The sequence below is a fragment of the Limulus polyphemus genome, unplaced genomic scaffold, assembly GCF_000517525.1.
Source record: "Limulus polyphemus unplaced genomic scaffold, Limulus_polyphemus-2.1.2 Scaffold5689, whole genome shotgun sequence".
NCBI lineage: Eukaryota > Metazoa > Arthropoda > Merostomata > Xiphosura > Limulidae > Limulus > Limulus polyphemus.
In genome coordinates, this window is record NW_013671299.1 from 28226 (window position 1) to 33764 (window position 5539).

The 5539-nt window shown below is 32.7% G+C and overlaps 1 pseudogene; it reads left to right on the forward strand.

Moving 5' to 3' along the window:
- The window catches only part of LOC106472874, a 36011-nt pseudogene that overhangs the window by 19238 nt on the left and 11234 nt on the right, over positions 1-5539 (forward strand).

Sequence of the window (5539 nt, forward strand, 5' to 3'; positions counted from 1 at the left end):
TGGATAATGTCTGGAAGGCTTTTTAACCTCAACCATTTGGATAATGTCTGGAAGGCTGTTTAACCTCAGCCATTTGGATAATGTCTGGAAGGCTGTTTAACCTCAGCCATTTGGATAATGCCTGGAAGGCTGTTTAACCTCAGCCATTTGGATAATGCCTGGAAGGCTGTTTAACCTCAGCCATTTGGATAATGTCTGGAAGATTGTTTAACCTCAGCCATTTGGATAATGTCTGGAAGGCTGTTTAACCTCAACCATTTGGATAATGTCTGGAAGGCTGTTTAATCTCAGCCATTTGGATAATGTCTGGAAGGCTGTTTAACTTCAGCCATTTGGATAATGTCTGGAAGGCTGTTTAACCTCAACCATTTGGATAATGCCTGGAAGGCTGTTTAACCTCAGCCATTTGGATAGTGTCTGGAAGGCTGTTTAATCTCAGCCATTTGGATAGTGTCTGGAAGGCTGTTTAACCTCAGCCATTTGGATAATGCCTGGAAGGCTGTTTAACCTCAGCCATTTGGATAATGCCTGGAAGGCTGTTTAACCTCAGCCATTTGGATAATGTCTGGAAGGCTGTTTAACCTTAACCATTTGGATAATGTTTGGAAGGCTGTTTAACCTCAGACATTTGGATAATGTTTGGAAGGCTGTTTAACCTCAGCCATTTGGATAATGTCTGGAAGGCTGTTTAACCTTAACCATTTTGATAATGTCTGGAAGGCTGTTTAACCTTAACCATTTGGATAATGTTTGGAATGCTGTTTAACCTTAACCATTTGGATAATGTTTGGAATGCTGTTTAACCTTTTTGAATCGATCTATCCAAATGTTTGCAGACTTGTTTACTGGGAAAACTATTCCAGAATATTCATATTGTTACTTTAGAATCATACAGGAGACATATGTTCTTCATTGCAAGGAGCATCTTCACAGAACAGTGTGTTGGTCTAGTGACCAAAAAACTCTGCCATGACTTCTGCAGTAAATTTAAGAAAACTAAAATCCACAGATATTTAAACCTACAGACACTTTACAAACTGTTTCATGCCTAAAGAGGAAAATATAGTTCATGATATAACACCACCATCATAATTCTTCAGAGTTGCACCAATGCAATCCTGGTTGAATTGTTCTCTTGCCTGTCTCCCGACACTCTTCTGAACATCTTTCCAAGTTGGATGGAGCCTGCTGGGTGGGATGATGTCCAACGTAAAAGAAGAGGTGTAGAATTTTGAACACTAAATGAATGAAAACATTAAATCTTAAGTTAATGAACACTATTCAGCTTTCATCATGGGCGAAGATAATATATGAAATAATAGGCTAACTATGACTTTTAAGAACTTCTTAGATTAAGCTACAAATGTAAAAGCTTCGTACAGGAAACATAAATTGTTTTGCACAAGTAATACACTGTTGCCTTACTATACATTTCCATTGTTATTTTGTAGGTGTGTAATATAGTCGCAGGACAGCGATGTATAAAGAAGCTGACCGACATGCAGACCTCCACCATGATCAAGGTAAAGTGACCATGACCAGTTGGTCCACGAATGTTATTGAAATGAAAGAAACTAGTCGTGAACTTATTTATGTACAGATGATGTAAAAAAACAACAAAGTAGTTTTGGATAGTAGTATTTGTCTACTAACTATATGAGCAAAACATGTTCGGCTATGTCAACTAACCATAGAATCATTATTCCTGTTGTATCTTAATTGCATCAGTTAACAGTAAAAAATCATACACCCTCTAGTGGCCTGCTTGAATGAACTAACTAGTTTTGAGTCATTCTTTTATATGGTGAAAGTGGGATGAGGAACAAGCTTAGGGAGTTTTTTTTTAATTTTCTGAAAGTAGAGTCTGAAATTTTTAATTTATTTTTCATAAAGTCTTGGTTTTCCACAGATGTTGTTTAACAGAGTAAAAATACTGTGTTACTTATTTCCAATAAGCTTCAGCTAATAACGTGCAGAAAATGGATTGTGTTTCACACAGCTTTTGTTTTAGTTTATAACATGGGTTAGAAATTTGTTAAATAAAAAATAGTGATTTAAAAAATTTCAAGTTGAAAAGAAGTGATTAACTCTCTCTACACGTGGTCGGTCAATTTGACCGACAACGTGACCACTTTGTACTTTTTTAAAGTCTTTGTAGTTTTGATACTACTAATTTTTAATATAGTATGTATATCTTCACAAAATTTGGCAGACTTTCAGTAAACCTTTATTGAAGTATTTTGATAAACAAAAAAAAAGATTAGTCTGCAAACATATCAAGTTTTTTCTTTGACCAGTCCGAGTGCAAAGTGATTTTCATGTTGAGATTAAAAATACTTCATGACAAAAATCTCAAATTTCATTTACATAATCTCTAAAACCTCTCAAATACATTTCAAACATTTGTTTTCAGTAAAAGTTTATATTTTATCTGTTATTTTCCCTACCCTAACTTTATACACGGTTGGTCAATTTGACTGACCTCGTAACCACGAAAAAAATATTGAAATTAATCTAAATTACCCTTTTTTTCTTTCTATAATGACTTCAAATTGTAACATGAAACTACGTTCATTTATCCTAAGTAGCTTTAAACTCTTAGCAGTAAACATTTGTTTATACTTAAATTTTATTGCCCTTTTAATTCTGTCTAACTGCTATTTGTGCCATTATAAGTTATAACTTACTTGGGGAATGTGGAGTTCACGTTATGCTATTGAACTACATTACCTACCACATGTGAGACATTTTTATTATTATTTATTTTACCTAATCTAAATTTAACTAACCTAAAGAGATTCCTATTTTTACATTTTAGTTACTTTTATAATAATTAATAAAGAATATACATGAAAAACAATAAATAAAGTACTTACTTGGACCTTCTTTTGCTTTTGACTGTCATTGACACTTAACCCCTTAATGCACCAAGAAACAAAATAATAGTATGTAGATAATGTCCCATAACGATCACAATTTTTCTGGCTTTCTAAGTATGCGGCAAGAGTCGCTACAAATTCATCCAAGATAGTCAATATCTTTCCCCTGGGCCCGAAGCTTGTACTAAAAGAGAAATTGACAATTCTAGGTTCAGAAAACAGTGTAATATAATACATCATTTGATAGATTTTCTGTTGATTATATATAATACAGAATTAAACATGAGACAGAACTGTTAACAAATCCATGGTTGTGACAGATGGGTGTGGCAAGAGGGGTCTGATTTTCTTTTTGATGGCTATGTTAAATTTTGTACTTATTGGAGGGGTGATGAATAAATTAAAGAAGAGGGGATGTCTAGAGATAAAATGTCACATTTCTCACACTAGGGGAAATTCAGGAGTTTTTAATATTGCCTTATAAAATTAAGTTAAAACTTGTATACTATTAAAATATGGATTATTAGCTACAAATTTATGCCATAGTAATTGGTATAACATAAACAGAAAGTAATTTAACTAAATTTTGAATGTAAGTCAGTAAATACCTTGTGACATGCACCGTAAAGGATGCCTGTGCAGATAGTTAAAATACTAAATGCCAAGAAAGTCTCAATGTATAATGATAGAAAAAGAGGAAAAAAATTATTTCATAATATTCTTTCAGAAAGTTAAAAATGTACAAATAGTATTGTTCAAAATTTTAATACACAGTTTTGGACATTGTTTTCTGAGTGGTTTTTTTTATACCTTTTATCAAATAAATTCATGACCTGAAAAGCTTATGTTTTAAGCGTGAAATGAATCATATTTTCTGTTTTACAGGCAACTGCAAGATCAGCTCCTGATCGAGAAAGAGAGATTAATAACTTGGTATGGAAAACATTTTGTGTTTCTGATTTTAGAGAGATTAATAACTTGGTATGGAAAACATTTTGTGTTTGTGGTTTTAGAGAGATTAATAACTTGGTATGGAAAACATTTTATGTTTGTGGTTTTAGAGGAATTAATAACTTGGTATGGAAAACATTTTGTGTTTCTGATTTTAGAGAATTTAATAACTTGGTATGGAAAACATTTTGTGTTTCTGATTCTTTTTTCCTTGAAAGTTATTGTGGATTACCTTAAATATGATATTAATATTTCTGTTAGCTAGTGTCATAGCATTAGTTACTCATGCTCAGCTTATGAAAAGGAAATGTAATTTTGTTTTTTACACAAGTAAGTACTGAGGTTTTTACTTATAATTAAATAAAACTTGGCCATATACCAATTATTCCAATGTGTTAACTCTAAATACATAATCAACTTGAGGAAAAAACAAAATATTATTTTTATCTGGTTTCAGGTTTCAGCTAATGCAGCTCACGTTCCAGAACCACCTATGTTGGTAATACATCTTTCATGATAAACAATATGTTCTATGTTTTATTATACTTACAACATTCACAGTGCTAAAAAAAAAGTCTTCACATATTTAAAATATTAATTAAAAAATAAATGGGATATATTTTTGTTTTATTCAAAGCTTAAGGAATATGTATATCTTGATTTAATGTTTTTTAGTACAAAGTCTAAAATTTTGAATGTATCTAGGTTTGCCGTTTGATTATTGGTAAACTCCTCATACACATAAATTTGTTTGCTCTTGCACAAATATTCATAAAAAGTTTTATAATTATTTCAAGTTTATTATCTCAGTCATAAACTTCAGTATTGTGTAGAACATATGGACCCTGCATATATTTAAACTATGTATTGGGAATTAGAAAAACCTTGGTTTGTCAGGGAAGAAGTTGACAGTTTTGAAAAGGTTAAAACAGGATTGATAAACATCAAAGTTTAATTGTTTTACATATGTAGAGTTATTTTCAAACAATGAACAACCTGAAGTGGGCAACAGTTTATTGACTTGTATGGAAAAATAAGTCTTATTTTCTATCTCTCTCTCTGTTGTTAAAGTGAAACTACTGTGGAAAACTCTTTACATAATGTTATTAAAGATGTTTAATTGCTTTTTTTTGTTGTTATTGATGCATTTCTGTACTTTTACTGATAAATCGTAGGTGCGTAAAGCAGACTTCAACAACGATCCCTATATTAGAGAATTTGGGTTGTCCATTAACAGTACCATGATGGAAGTGCGAGGCCGTATTTTACCACCACCCAAGCTTCAGTATGGAGGACGGGTAAGATTATGTACATTATAAGAAAGTTTTATTTGTTTATTCAGGGCTAAGTCTGATGAGAAGACTTTTTTAATATTGGGGTGGGGGTGTGGAAAGTAAATATGAAATTGTCCTGCATATCCCATGAAAACTTTCTGGAAGTAAACACTGGAGTCCGAAAATCTGCTTGACCAGTAACAAACTGTCTTTGTAAATTGGTGTTAGCTCTGCTCGATAGGTCAGTGCTCCTTGACCAGTAACAAACTGTCTTTCTAAATTGGTGTTAGCTCTGCTCGATAGGTCAGTGCTGCTTGACCAGTAATAAACGGTCTTTCTAAATTGGTGTTAGCTCTGCTCGATAGGTCAGTGCTGCTTGACCAGTAATAAACGGTCTTTCTAAATTGGTGTTAGCTCTGCTCGATAGGTCAGTGC